Below are 16,827 nucleotides of genomic sequence, written 5' to 3'. Positions count from 1 at the left end.
TAAAAGGAGAGAAGAGAGTCTGTCCCTCTCTGGTCTCTCTGCTCTGTCATTTCACAGTGTGATACCCTGCTGTCATTGTCACCACCACTAAGACCTTCACTAAATGTATTCCCTGGACCATGGACTTCCAATCCTCTGAAAGTGTAAGCAATAAGTTTTATTTTCTCTATAAATTATCCAGTTCTGTGTATTTAGTTACAAGCAACAGAAATGGACTAATATAAAGGTGCTCTAATTTTTTTAAAAATCAGTACTAGATATATTATAGCTAGAAAAGACTGAAGATTGTAGAGCCAAAACTGGTTATAAGTCACTGATTACTCTCTGATTCAAGGTGATATACTAAAGACAGAAAATAAGAAATATCATAGTGGCCCCATCGTATGATGTATCCTTTCCAGTTGACAATGTGTCCCATGTACTTCCAGTATTGTGTTATGGCAGAGCATAGTTACCATTTATTTCATTAACTCAAAAGGCTATGGCTGTCTTCCAAACATCTCCACTTTCCTCTAAAAAGCAGTTATAAATCCACAATCCACTAATGTATATGAATATACATTATAGATTAGGTTTACATATACAATATGACTCACTTTACCAACTAGGAGTAGCAGTATACCACATCTCCTTAATTTTGTCAATTAATCATTCAAGTAACACTGTGTCCTTATTACCAGGAAGTCCAACGTCTCTTCTTTCAGTGCTTCTTTTTTATCATCCCAAGTTGTTCAGGTGGCTTTCTCAGGACAAAGGCTATCAATCATATTTCCAAACTAATTGCAAATTTGCATTGGTCCTCTACTTATAGCTTTTCATTGCCATATGGTACTACTGTTGAAGATTGTTCCTGTTCCATAAATGTTCGCAACCTTGTGGTGATGCCTTTCTCATATAAGCTCCTACACTGGCTTCTCTACTACTTGGTTTCATTATAGAGTGCCATGTTAAGATTCTGAGTTCTGGAGTCATATGACTTGGATTTGAATTTTGCCTTTGCTTCATTTTTCCTGTGTGACTTAAGCCAAGTTACCTAACTTTCTGAGCATTAGTTTTCTCATCTATGAAATGAAGATAATAATAGAATTTATCTCATAGTGTTGTGGAAATTAAATGAGGCAACACCTATCAAGAGGAGTTCCTGGCAATTACAACACTTGTAGGAATGTATGTTCCTGCTATCACTATGACTACCATTATTAATATTAGTAATATAGTAATTAATTTCCAAAAGTATAGCATCTTTCCAAGGTTGCTGTAGTGCAGAGCTTAGTGTCTCCAATATTTTCTCTTGGAAAGGAGCTGAGATCCCTATGTAAATCAGTCTACCTTCAGCCCACAACCCTCCATACCAAAGCAATTGACCTCCGGCTTGTATGTATAAGCTCATTAGTACTCAGGAAAATACAAATTAGATAAAAATGAGATAACTTCCTATACCCAGCATACCTACAAAAATAAATTTCTGATAACATCAATCTGTGGAGTTGTTAAGCAAGGCTACCCTTATGTGTTGTGGGTGAGAGGGTAAATGATTGCAGCCTCTTTGGTTCACACTGACTGGTAGGGAATGGACAAATAAACTGTGATTTATTTATAAAATAAAACACCACACAGTATTAAAATGAATAGTGTACGTATGTATATCAACACGGATACATCTACTTGTTTGTTTTTGGCGGCTGGGTGGTACAGGGATTGAACCTTGGACCTTGGTGTTATCACCACAATACTCTAACCAACTGAGCTAGCCAGCCAGCCCCAACATGGATACATCTGAAAAGCATAATGTTGAGGAAAAAATAAAGCAAGTTGCTAAAGGACAGAGTATACCATTTACATACATTCTTAAAACACACAAATATGTACGCATACATATGTAATAAAATATTGAAACACACAGGCTAAAGCTACATACCAGTTTCCGGATGTTATTTACTTCTGGGAAATGAGGAAGCTGGACAGGATGAACAGAGAGGATTACAGCTCTCTGTATAACATTTCACTTCCTTTAAAAAGTTTAAGACAGCATTGTAACATGTTAACATATGTTACATATGTGTGATGGGTCATAAGTATCTATAAAATCATTTTTTGTTCCTTTCATATTTATTAATATATAAGATAAAGAAAGGTAGAGGGAAAATAATAGCTCTTTTAGCCTTTGAGATAATTAGAAAACATTTAGGGAATAATAAGATTAGATTTCTATCTCATATACACCAAAGAAAATTCCATATGGGTTAAATTTTAAACGAAAAGAAAATAGATCAGAAGATAACATAGGTGGTAATTTGTCTGATCTTAGTAGGGAAAATTACTTCTAAGTATATAGACAAAAGTAATTTAGGCAAAAAGAACAATTAATGTTTTTCTATATAAAATTTAAGCTCTTCTATGTCCAAAAACTATAAACAAAGTATAAATGAACTTTTTTTTTTATCAAAACATAATTGATTATACATGTTTGTGGGGTACAGAGTTGACAATTATCCTGACGATCACAGGATAATTGATATTCATCATTATAAAACATAATCATTCTTTGTTTCCATTAGCCAATTTATCGCTAACCTCTCCCCTCCTCCGCCTTTCCCACCTCTATTAACCATAGTTCTGTTTTCACCTTCTGAAAGTTAAATGATGAACTTTTTAATTTGATAACCTTAATGTGGAAAGGATTGGTAGAAACAAGACATATAAAATCATTCCAGGAGAAAAATATAATAGTGACACGAACAGACAATTTGTAAAAGAATAAATAACGATGACCGAAGTGTGAAGTGTTCAATAACATGGTTATCAATTTATTACCTCTCAGCTGCAAATTCATCCTTCAATACCTGCTCTGCAATAAAGGACTGGATTCTTCACGCGTTTCTTTTACAACAAGCATGATGTTAATCTTGGTCAGTAGAGGGCCCTGGAGGTACATTACTAGAGAGTAAAGGACCTTCTCTCACTGTGTCTCATATGCTGTTTTTTTTTTTTTTTTTTTTTCTTCTTGCTAATGCTGCATGATGGGTCAGCTGTGCAGGAATGTGGGGACATCCCATGGTGCTATGCCTCAGCTGTGTGCCCACAAGGCACACTCCCTCAGCAACCTCATGGCCTCAGCTTAGAATTGGTGAACACCTTTATTTGGTCCTCCTGATGTAGACAATACACAGGTCAAAACTTGAGCCTGCAGAGGTGTCCTGACCCCTGCATGCCCCCCACCCCTGCACGTCCCCATATGTCCCCATATGCCTGCACAGCTGACCCATCATGTAGCATTAACAAGAAAAAACGAAAGACAGAACACCAGACCCAGGAAGAAAAACTGATTTACTTGAGTAATGTTTTTCCAACGCCGTCTACTGACAAAACTTAACATCATGCTTGGTATAAAGAAACAAGAAGAATCCAGTCCATTATTGCAGAGCAGATACTAAAGGATGAATTTGGAGCTGAGAGGTAATAAATTGATAACCGTGTTGTTGAATGCTTTCACACTTCAGTCATCTTTATATATTCTTTTGCAAATTGTTGCAAATTGACCCACCTTGTACCCTGGAGGGTTGTTTCTCATGGCTTTCCCAGTGACACCGAATGCTCCAGGCTTGTGCCCACAGTAGCACCTTGGCACTCCCTCTCATACCTGCCCACCAGACTTGGCCCACCTGCATGCCAGAGGGATCTTTTCCGCTTGCCTGGTGACCAAAGACCAACTCTGGCCTGGGTAACCCAATGAACTTCTCTCTAGATTTTTAATGGACCCAAGAAATTTCACATTTCATGACAAAGAATTTAATATGAACATGCTGTTCTTTCTTTGACTTTTATAGTCATTCCCAGACAATGTGTTCCACCCCTGTCATATAACAGAAAGAACTTGGTTCTACAAATCTTTAGTAATTTTAACATAGGACATTTTTAGAGCTGGGATTTAAGATCTCATAATGAGAACACAAAAATTCTACCAATAATCTTCAGGTAAAGTCCTGTTTACTCATTTATATTCTGACTGCAATAAGCAGATATTGACTGCAGTTGATATCAACAATCAAGATTTATTGATCTTAGCTAAATATCATCTAAAATAATGTCAAAGTCGATATGTGCTCAAGAAACCATTGATCTTGTATGAAGGCTAAAAACTCATCAATATCTCCATTATTGCACCCCCTGTATTATAAAAGTTAAAATTTTTTTTTAAATTTAATAAAATGTAACCTTTGGTCCTGGGATCTTCTCATGTAATGCAACTTTCTTTGTGTGCAGGTGTCAGCTGAAACCATGGTATACTTTCCTGGGACTTGGGAGCAAGGAAAACCAATGCAAATATGCTGATGCTCCTATTGCTCTATAGGCTATGAGTGATAAAGTCTTTTTTCTCTGACCCAGGAGTTGTGTGTCTTCTGTCACCATCTGTGGATCAGTAACAATTTAACTTGTTAACTTATGAGTAGGGTAAAATATCAGACTCTTTATGGTTCTCGACACAATGGAGACTTCAATAGTGAATTATGTGCATGTGATAGAGAATTAAGCTGTCATTGAAAGTTCTGTTCCTAAAAATATTATCTATATATGAAAATGTTAGTGACTTACTGATTAGAGAAAAATCAAATTACGAAACAGCACAGTTTGATATATATATTTTAAAAAGTGTTTACATGCTTAGAAAAAATTCCAGAAGTGTATACATGAAAAGGTGACTCTGATAGCATCCTAAAAATGTTTGCTTCATTTCTTGGTTCAGCAGTTCTCACACTTGGGCATGATCAGAATCATGTGGAACGCTGTTAAGATGCTGCATGCTCAGTGTCCCCCTCACTGACTCTGATTCAGTAGGTCTAAGTTGGGCCCAAGAATTTGCATTTCTAACAAGTTTCCAGGTGCTGCTGCTGCTGCTGCTGCTTCTGCTTGTCAAGTAACCACTCTGAGAACCACCATTTTCATTCATCTATGTGGCACCTTAGTGTAGTAATGTGCATGTAGTCTGGCGTCAGCCTGTGTCTATCTCATCCTGCCAATCTGTAGTTATGTGACTTTAAGCAAGTTTTAAAATTCTTGGTGCCTTATTTTCTCACCTGGAAAATGGGGATAAAAATCCCCATTTTAGTTAACCCATAGCAATAAAGCCATAAAAAGCTTAGCAAAATGTTTATTGTATTATAAGTGCTTGTATTATGTTTTAGCTTTGTAGAAATCCTAAGGATATTAATACCAAGAATTTTAGTATTGGCCCTACCAAGTTTTTTGTGTTATAGCCGTGGACCATCGTAGTGAATAGAATATGAGAATTCAGAATCAGGCAAACTGTGCATACTGTCACCTACTAGCTTTAGTTTCCTTATCTGTAAAATGTGGGCAATAACTTCTCTCCTGTACTGTTTTCAGAAGGATTAAATGTGACTATATATGTAAAATACCTGGCAGGTTACCTAAGTCAGTTAATATTAATCCTCTTACTTCCTACACCACTTCTGACTAAGCACCCATTTATTTAACAAAAATTAATGAATGCTTATTTGTTGTTCTGACTTTTTGACTTCAGGGAAACATCATTTTGCAGGATCTGAAAGGCCCTGCTCTCTTGAAGTTTATGTTAAATGGAGAGGAAATTCTAGACTTAGGGATAGATGCTAGAAAGACAAGGTGTTATAATAGAAAAGCAGTATTAGGAGTGAGAAAGTTTGATTTCCCTGCTATTCTGCCACTAATTTAAAGTTTAGTGTTGAAATAAATCATTTATCTGTTTCTCATGAGTACAGTGCAAAGGTTGGGCAATATATTTCTAAGATCCTTTAAACTTTAACATTCTTTCAATCTAAACTTCTAAAGCTTTATAAGTTAGGTATTGAAAACAGAAATGCCTTTGGGAGCCAAGAGGGAATGGAGATATGTAAAATGTTGGTTAGCTCTAGAGAGTGGTAGAGATTTGTAGAGTTCATGCCTACAGACATTCACATTGAAATTGTTTTAAAAACATTTAGCGTGCCAAGTAAAACATATCATCAGGCTGGATTCTGCAACCCTTGGTCTAAGTATCAGTCTTGAGTTAGCCATTCTGAGTATTATACCTCTCCATGCTTCAGTTTTCCTATTTTCAGGGTAGGCCCAACAAATGTTATTCTTAAAAAATAGCTTAAAGATCTTTGAGACAATCATCTTCAAAATGCTTGTAGTTAGAATAGGGAGAAAGAATGACATTCTGCTTTGAAATATGAAAATGAGTTAGTTCTATAAAATGTAGTATACTAATCTATTACAAACTATTCAATTGTACTTCTCATTTCAATGCAAACTGACATAATGCTAAATGTTGAACAATGCGAGCCAAAGAATTTTAAAAATCTGACTATAGAGTCAGCTTGAACCCGGTGGTTTGAGTTGCAAGGTAGAGTGTCGTACATTTGTACTGCAAGTCACTGATATTTGAGAAGCATATTAATCATGTTATCTATGGACAAAAATAAAGAATGGAAATGCATTAGACCTGCATAGAGATTATGACACTGAATCCATTACGGAGAAAATATCCTTTGGAAGAAGAATTACTGCAAATGACAGGGATCATGAAAAGAGACCATAAAATAAAAGATCTTACTTCGTATTAAAAGAAAAATTTTGTCCTGAAAATTTTCTGGTACACTACTTTCCTGGACTTATGATTTTGGAAAATGAGAGCAGAGATAAAGTAATTTACTTTTGTACTTGCTTTGATTTAACTGAAAGTGGTTAGGTTTTCACAAATCAAAGTAAATTGGAGAGTGAGAATGTCAAATGAATATTGAATGTACAAAATATGAGTTACTCAGGTGGAAAAATTTCATTGTAAACATCTGCAACGAAGAAACCTTCACACTTTAATGACAATGCTTTCTGAGTCACATTCAGGATTATTAAGAATAATTTTTCCACTAAAATTTTAAAACTTTAGGAAATTAATAAAAACATTTTAAGTTTAAATAGTTAAATTTGACTCAGAGGCCAGGAAATGAATCTATTCTTCATATCTTAATGTTGAGATTTTAAATTGAACATGTTGGATTATTTTTTTATTTTGTTTTTTTTTGTCGTTTTTTCGTGACCGGCACTCAGCCAATGAGTGCACCGGTCAGTCCTATATAGGATCCGAACCCGCGGCGGGAGCGTCGCCGCACTGCCAGCGCAGCACTCTACCAAGTGCGCCACGGGCTCGGCCCGGATTATTTTTTTAAAAGTACCAAAAGCATTTTTAATTTTGAGAACTGTATATTTTGCTGTAGATTAGCACATACATGCTATCACATCAGTATGTTGTATGGGTATTTTTTTTGTCATTGAGCTATATCGACAGGCAATAAACCATGCATATTTTGTATATTCAATTTGTAACTTATGACATATATTTGTACATGCATTAAAGTATCGCCACAATTAATATAATGAATATTATAGCACACCCAAAAGTTTCTTTTTGCCTCTTTGTAATTTCTCCTTCCTGGCTTTCCTGATTCTCCTTCCCTCCTCTGCTGTTCCTTTGTCACCTCTGATAGGTTCTCTGTCACCTCTAATAGGTTCTCTGTCATTATACATTGGTTGGCATTTTATAGAATTTTATATAAATTTTATATAAATGAAATCATACTGTTTTTGGTCTGACTTCTTTCAACATAATTACTTTGACATTTTTCATGTTTTTGGCCATCTCAGTAGTTCATTTTTTTTTTACTGTTCAGTAGTAATTCATTGTATAGATGTGCTAAATTTATCTATTTGCCATTTAGGTTGTTTACAGTTTTTGGGTGTTACAAATCTGCTATGAACTATAAGTGTTGATGTAGACAGAGGCTTTCATTTCTTGTGGGTATATAATCAGGAGCTGAATGTTAGGTGTATGTTTAATTTTTAATTAATTGACAAGTGGTTTAACAAAGTGGTTGTGACATTTTAAATTACACCAGCAAATTTATGAGAGTTCCAGTTGCTCCACATCCTCATCAACACTTGGTATGATCTTTTTAATTTTAGTCATTCTAATAGGTTTGTAGTCCTCTTTCATTCAGGTTTTAATTTTCATTTTCCTAGTGACTAATGATGTTGAGCGTTTTTTCAAGTGCTTATATCTTCTTTGGTGAAGCATCTGTTTCAATCTTTTGCCCATTTAAAAAATTTTTAATTGGAATCTTTACTTTCTTATTATTGCATCTTGAGATTTCTTTATATATTTTGGATATAAATCCTTTATCAGATATATGATTTGCAATTATTTTCCCCCAGTCTTAAGATGTCTTTTCATTTGTTCAACAGTGTATTTCTAAGACCTGAAGTTCTTAATTTTAAAGAAATATAACTTATCTGTATTTTTAGTGTTAAATTTAAGAAATCTCTGACATTTAGGTCTATGAATCATTTTGAGCTAATTTGGTAGAAAGTATGAGTTGAAATTTATTTTTTGAATGTGAATATACAATTATTCCAGTACCATTTGTTGAAAAGACTACTTTTTACTCTACTAAATTGCCTTTTCATCTTTGTTGAAGATTGTTTGTCCATATATGTTTGTTTGCTTCTGTATGCTCTATTTTATTCCATTAATCTGTTTGTCTGTTTTTATGCCTGAACACATGGTCTTGATTAATGTGGCTGTATAATTAGTATTGATATCAGGTATCATATGTTCTCCATCTTTGTTCTTTTTCAATGTTGTTTTGGATACTAAAGGTATTCTGCATATCCATATACACTTCAGAATCAGTTTTTGAATTTCTTCAAATACCTGCTGGGGTTTTAATTGTAACTGCATAAAGTCAATAGATCAATTTAGAGAGAAATGACATCCTAAAAATTTTGAGTTTTTACCCTAAGAACACAATATATCTCTCCGTTTTTCATTATTTAATTTCTCTTGCAAATGCTTTCAGTTTTCATTGTGCATGCCTTGAACATCTTTTGCCAATTTTGTCCTTAATTCTTTAATAATTTTTGATGCTTTTGTAAAAGGCATTTTAAAAAAATTCAGTTTCTAATTGTTCATTGCTAGTATGTAGTAATATAGTTGATTTTTGCATGTTGATTTATCTTGTGTCCTGTAACCTTACTAAACTCATTCACTGGTTCTAGTAGCTTTTTAAAAAAAATTCTTAGGATTTTCTACATAGATGATCATATTATCTGAGATTAAGATAATTTTACTTCTTCCTTTCCAACCTGGATGTCATTCATTCATTTATTTATTCTTGCTTTATTGCACTTTGTAGAAAATGAAGTACAATACTGAATAGAAGTCATGAGAGTGGACATTCTTGTCTTGTTCCTGGTCTCAGGGGAAAAGCATTCAGTCTTTTGCCAGTAAGATGTTAACAGTGTGTTTTTCATATGTGCCCTAGTTTCTTCCTTTCCCAAGCTTACTAAGAGTTTTTATTAAAAATGGGTGGTGAATTTTGTCCAATGTTTTTTTTCAACATCTGCTGAGATAATCGTATAGATTTTTGGATCTTTTGAGTCCGTTATTAATACAGTGGATTAAATTGTTTGATTTTTGAATATTACAAACAACCTTGTGCTTTTTGAATAAACTCATCTTGGTCATGATGCATTATCCTTGTTATATATAGTTAAATTTAATTAGCTAAAAGTTTGTTAAAAATTTTTATATCCATGTTTATAAAAAATATTGATCGGCAATGTGCAATTTTCTGGTGTTATAATATTTTTGCCTATTTTTGGTGTCAGATTAATTCTGGACTCATAGAATAAAAGAAAGTATTCTATTCTATTAATTTTTCTGTGAGTTTGCATAAAATTGATATAATTTCTTCTTTAAATATTTGATAGAATTCACTAGTGAATCCATCTGCCTGTGAAGTTTTCTTTATGTAAAGTTTTTGATTATGAAATCAGTTCCTTTTATAAACAGAGGGTTATTCAGATAAAAAATTTTACTTCTTCCTTTTTCTATTTATTTTTTGTTTATTTTGATTTTTTTAAACTAATAAACTTTATTTTTTTAAGAGCAGTTTTAGGTTCACAGCAAAATTGAATGGAAAATACAGAGAGTTCTCATATAACCCCTCCCCAATACCACTATACAACCTCCCCCACTATCAATGTCTGGCACCAGAGTGGTACATTTATTAAAATCAATGAATCTGCACTGATGCATCATTATCACCCAAAGTCTGTAGTGTACATTGGAGTTCATGTTTGGTGTTGGACATTCTATGGGTTTTACAAATGTATAGTGGCATGTATCCACCATTGTAGCATCATACAGAATAGTTTCATTGCCCTAAAAATCCTCTGTGCTCTGCCTGTTCATCCTTCCTTCCTCTTTAACCTGGGGTACCAGTAATATTTTTAGTGTCTCGATAGTTTTGTCTTTTCAAGGATGTCATATAGTTGAAATCATACAGTAATCAGGCTTTATACATGTGCTTCTTTTGCTTAGTAATATGCATTTAAATTTTCTCCATGTATTTTTATGGGTTTATGGCTCATTTCTTTTTAGTGCTGAATAATATTTTATTGTCTGGATGTAATACAGTTTATTTATCTATTCACCTACTTAAGAAAACTTTGACCACTTCCAGATTTTGAAAATTATGAATAAAGGTACAATAAACATATGTGCACAGGTTTTTGTGTACACATAAGTTTTCAGTTCATTTGGGTAAATACCAAGTAGCAAGATTGTTGTATCCTATGATAAGAATATTTACTCTTGTAAAAAAACTATCTTCCAAAGTGGTGGTACCATTTTGGGAACTAGCAATGAATGAGAATTCCTGTTGCTCTGCATACTCACCAGCACTTGGTTTTGTCAGTTTTTTGGATTTTGTTCATTTTAACAAGTGGGTAGTGGTATGCTGTGGATTGAATATCCCATCAAAATTCACTGAAGCTTGACTACCATTGTAACAAGAAATTTGATTATGGTATTTGAAAGGTGCAGCCTTTAAGAAGTGATTAGATTGTGAGGACTGTGCCCTCATAAATGGATCGATCCATTCATGGAGTAATGGGCATGGTTCTGATGGCTTTATAAGGAGGGCAAGTGAAAAGGCTAGCTCTCTTGCTCAGCTCATTCTCTCCATGTGGCAACCTGGTTGCCATGGGTCCCTGTAGAGAGTTCTTACCTAGAAGAAAACTCTCACCAGATGTGTTCCCGGGGTCTTGGAAATCCCAGCCTCCAAAACTGTAAGAAATACATTTCATTTCTCTATAAATTACCCAGTTTCATGTATTCCAACAGAAATGGACTTATACATGGTATCTCTTTGTTATTCAAGTTGCATACCCTTGATGACATATGATGTTGATTATCTTTTCGTATACTTACTTGCTGTGCATCTTCTTTGCAAATCTTCTTTGTTTAGGTGTCTGCTCAGGTCTTTTGTCAATTTATTGATTTATTTAATTTATTAATTGTGTTGTTCATTTTCTTGTTGAGTTTTAAAAGTTCTCTGTATGTTCTGGGTAACAGCTCTTTATCAGGTAAGTCTGCACATGTTTTCTCTCAGTCTGTGGTTTGTCTTCTCATCCTCTTGACATTGTCTTTCACAGCATATCAATTATGTCTTTCTTAGCACAATTACTTATTTTCTTGTACACTTTTTAGTAATTGCTCTAGAGTTTGCAATATACATTTACAACTAATCCAAATGCACTGTCAAATAACACTAAGCATCATCACTGATGGTTCAAGTATCTTATAATAACTAAATATTCCTAATTCCTTCCTCTCATCCCTTATGTATCATGGCTATCATTCATTTCATTTATACATAAGCATATGTACATACACACATACACAACATAATCAAATACATTGTTGCTATTATTATTTTGAACAAATTTATCTGTTATATCAATTAAGATTAAGAAAAATAAAACTTTTCATTTTATCTTCACTTATTCATTCTCTAATACTCTGCCTTTTTTATAGCTGAGTTTCTGATCTATATTATTTTTGTTCTCTCTGAAGAAGTTTTTCCAACATTTCTTGCAAGGCAGATCTACAGGAAACAAATTCCCTCAACTTTTGTTTATTTGAGAAAATATTTCACCTTCATTTTTGAAGCATAATTTTACAGGGAGAAGAAGTCTAGGTTAGTGATTTTTTCCTTTCAACACTTTAAATATTTCACACCATTCTCTTCTTGTTTGCATGGCTTCTGAGGAGAAGTCAGATGTAATTCTTACCTTTGCTTCTCTGTACATAAGATGTTTTTTTCTTTTGGCTTTTTTCAACAGTTTTTCTTTAAATTTGATTTTCTGAAGTTTTAATGTGATATATTGAGGTGTAGATTTGAGGCAATTTCCCTGCTTGGTGTTCTCTGAGCCTCCTGGTTCTGTGGTTTAGTGTTTAACATTAATTTGGAGGAAGTTCTCAGCAATTATTACTTCAAATATTGCTTCTGTGACTTCCCCTCTTTTTTATCTTTCTATGTATGTTTTACCTTTTGTAGCTGTCCCATGGTTCTTGGATATTCTCTTTTGTATTGCTCTTTCACAGCAGAAATCCAGCTTGAGGACTATCATTTTTATTAGCTTTAAATGAAGTAAGTTATACTTTTTTGGCTGGTGGTTTGTTGCTTCCTATTCTGCCACTAATTTATTGGGTGACTTTGGATAAGTTGAGTTTCCTAATTTTCTTCAGTTGTTCAATTAATGGTTAGAGTAGCATTCTAGAGGCACAGAAAAACGGCTATATTTTGCTTTAGGAAAAAAGAGTTCTAATTTTGTTCTGATACTAATGTCCCTGTGTTATTAGTTTAATTATATGTAAAACAAATTATTTTTAAATGACAATAATAGAAACATTTCCTGAGCACTTACTAATTGAGGCATTCTTGCTGTAATAGCCTGAACTGAAATGACTCTATTTTGTTAAGTTTTTGAATTTAAAAACTTGTTCTCTCCTGTAACCCAAACCACATAACCTGCAGCTAATTGCCAAAACACAATGATTGTTGCTCTCACATAGTATACAAGTAATTAGAGGGAAAATTATTAACCCAGATGACCACTCTTTACTAGCTTACTATCCTGATATTACTTAAGAATAACAGGAACTGAACGCATGGAGAATGAAATGTGACACTGATCAACTCCCACCCAGGAAGTTCCTTGATGATTATCTGGAGCACTCAGGCATGTCTGCACATCCCCGCTTGGTCACCATGAATCAACTTTCTACCACAGATCCCTATTAAAACCCTTTGGCAAGCCTGGCAGAGACAGAGATGGTCTTTGAGACATAAGTCCACCATTCCCCCAGGCTGCCAGCTTCCTGATTAAGGGCTACCTTTCCTTACACCAACACTTATCTCTCAATTATTGGCTATTGAGTGGCAGCAAAAGGACTCTTGGGGGTCTTGGTGACATTGCAAGCACTTCATATGCAATGACTTTTTTATCCTTCACAATAAGTTTATAGGAAAGGTGCTGAATTGCTTCCCTTTTATAGAGAAATGATGAGGAATTGGGAGGTGAAATAACTTGCCTCAGGTCACACAGTTGGTGGATGCTAGAGTTTGGATTCGAATGTAGGCAATTGGCTCCAAAGCCCATAATCACATCAGCTATGTTCCACTGATATAAGTTTTAAAGGTTTTTTTTTTGAAGATTATTTAAAGCTTTCTTTATTAAGAAATATATAATTCTGGGATTTAATAAGATCTTATACTTGAGGTGTAAAAAGAAGCTTGGTATTAAACATTTGGTTAGTTTATTATCTTGATAGGTTTTATTTGAAAAAACTATTATATAAAGTATTCAAAAATCTTGTTACAGGATATTTTAAACCTCTTGTAAATTGTGGCACTGGATTAAAAAAAGATTAATTAAAATAATTATCATTGTTCTTTTCACCCATTTGGTAATCAAAAATTCCAATAGATCAGAGTGCTTTCTTTTCCAGCATGATCATCTAACTACAGTTACTAGTTATTAAAAAGGGGGGGAACAGGTGGGGGAAAAATGGATTACACACTGGGTCTGTTTTATTTATCATTTCTTTTGGAATCCTATAATTCGCAACAATCCCTAAATATTCTTTTTCAGTATGAGAAAAGATTGAGGTGTGAACAAGTGAAATGACTGCACAATATCACTTGCTAAGAAGTAGAAAAGAAAGGCTTTTTATTCCTGTTGGTCCTGCTTTCAGCACCAGACCAATGTGCTTCCTTGTGAAGTGGAAAGAGTGAAGTGGCTGTCTGAAGAGGTCTGTTCTGGCACAGTGAGGAGTGGTAGGTCAGGACACTGTAAGTATCTCTCAAGAGCGTACAAAGTACTTCAGAAAAAAAGAAATCTAACATGCCCATGCTGTAAAATAACTTTCTGAACCCTATTTCCCTTGCCTTCCCCTGCTCCCATGTTAGTGGGGCCCGAGTGCGTCCAGTGAGTGTGATGAGGGGGTAGAAAAGCAAGGTGGGTAAATACAGATGGAGGTTCCAACCTGATGGATCCTGGATGTAACTGGTGGCATTTTACACACACTCAGCAAAAAATGGCCACCAGCCTTTCCCTTATGAGAAACCTCGTGGTTTCTGAGAAATAGAAACTCCTCTACTTCCGCATGGGTGCAACCTTCCACCTGATTGCATCCGCCAGCCTTATCTTCCACTCCAGCACCAAACCCCCTCCCTGATGCGGTGGCCTTCCCTACAGTCTATATAAGCCCTCCCACCCTCATGCCTGGTGCTGCCCTCCATTTTGAGTGCAGCCTGGCAGATTCTTTTCCTTTAATAAAGCTTGATTGGTACCCGGCATTTCAGCTCACTTTCTTTCACAACCCAGCTCTTCCTCAGTAGTGCCCTTTGTTGGAGGAAGGAAGAAGTTTTGATGAGATGACAGACTGCAAGTTATTTTATTATATTAGGACATTTTGTTGTCTAAAAGGTACTGAAAAGCTGTAGGTTTTTAATCAAAGGTATCATCTAGGGGTGACGATCATGTTTCCCCAGTCATTAAGTGGGAAAAATAATTTGTTTACTCTTTTTCTGAATTTAGCTCATTCGCTAAACAGCTTCTTTTGTACACATTATTTCTTGCTACAGAAAGCTGAAAAATCAGTATATACCATCAAAAGATTCAGAGATTCCGTTTAGTTTAGATGAACATATAAATTATTTCAGAATAAAGGAAAAAAATCTAAGATTCCAGCTTCCCCATGTTCTAGAAGTCCCTGCTAATTTCTCACCTGTACTCTTCTGTGTACCTGCAACTACTCACAATGTTTCACTTCTGGTGGTAGCTTCTTTGGCCAATTGCTATTTGTATAATGTTCTTTATTTTGTGTTCCTTATTGTCTGTTTATTATTTTATGATTTTATGAAGGTTCAAGTAATCCTAATAAATACTAAGGGTAAATTTTCAGAGTTGAGGTCAAATATTTCTTCTTTCCTTAAATAGCGGGACTTTATTAAAATTTGTTTGATAACTTTCTAACCTTTTCTCCTTGTATTGTGTTCATAGCTAAAGTTTGGGTAACACATTGTTTGCCTTTCTCTAAAACAGAACTGTCCAGCAGTTTCTGCTGTTACAGAAATGTTTTATAATTTGCTTTGTCTGATATGGTCACCATTTGCCACTATGGAGCACTACTAACTGTGTAGCACTAAAATATGGCTTGTTCAACTGAGAAACTGTTTAATTTTAATTTAATTTTAAATTAAACTAAATTTAATTTAAATATCCACAGCCACATATGGCTAGTGGCTACCATGTTGGCTAGTAAAACTCTAGAAAATCCTTTTTAAAAATTGAATAAGCCTCTGGCTCTCACAAACCCCTAGTAAGCCTCTCATTTTATTGCAGTTCTTCATTTTATTTTAAAGGCTGTTACAGAGAATAGTCTTCTTCTTTTTTTTTTTCTTAAAGGTAAGAAGATAAGCAAGCCTCAGCTTAGAGAAGAAATGCTTTTGTAAAAACTCAATATTTCAAGCCAAAGTGTCCATTTGTTTTCAGTAGTATCTGGCTTTGAAATTTTGTTGCTGTTGGCACTAAATGAAGCCTCAATTTCCATGCTCTGGAGATGATATTGATGCATGTTAGCAGCGTGTGCGGCGCACACAGTGCCAAGCAAACAGCCACATGCATTGAGGTCTGTGGCTAACAGCCCTGCCTCAGGATCCCTGCAGATTCCTTGAGTACCTTTTTAAAGACTCTACTCTCTGTTCTATGAGGAGAACAGATGCATCATTCCTTATAGTGCAATCAGCAAAGTTCAGGAGATGGAAGGCCAGACTATATTCATATTTCTTTCACAGTGCAGAGTATTTTAGTGGTACTTAAACCAGTCTTCTCAACAGGCAGCATCTCTGTTTTAAAAATTGGTTTCTATTTTGGCTGTTTGAGATCAGGAACTATCGAGCTTTCCTTTGAGTGAGTTTCTTTCATTGTTTATAATTCTTTTTAATGCATTGCTTTAAGGTATACTAGTATTTCTATTTTAAAGCCTGATTTTCAGAAGTTTCTATCTTTATGAAGAAAACAGTGTTTTTTTTTTTTTTTTTTGTACTTCTTTGAAAACAAGACAACGATTTTAAATTAAAATAAATGCTTTGGTTCACAGCATTATCTTTCTTTCAGAAGTAATGTGCATCTTGTACCATGATAAGAGTATGAGAAAAGATATCTATGTGTTACATACATAACATTATATATATATGTTGCATGCACACACACATAAACATACAAATCAATTCTACCTAGTAAGTGGAAGCAACAACTTCACTAGAATGTGCCTGTATATTTACATGTGTGTAAATATATGATATAGATATGGTTTTATTTCGTACATGACAGAAAATTGGGCAAAAAACTTTAGGTGACAGAGAACAGAATATCACT

This window comes from Cynocephalus volans, chromosome 1 (assembly GCF_027409185.1).
Source record: "Cynocephalus volans isolate mCynVol1 chromosome 1, mCynVol1.pri, whole genome shotgun sequence".
Classification (NCBI taxonomy): Eukaryota; Metazoa; Chordata; class Mammalia; order Dermoptera; family Cynocephalidae; genus Cynocephalus; species Cynocephalus volans.
Note: the sequence above shows the minus strand (reverse complement) of the source record.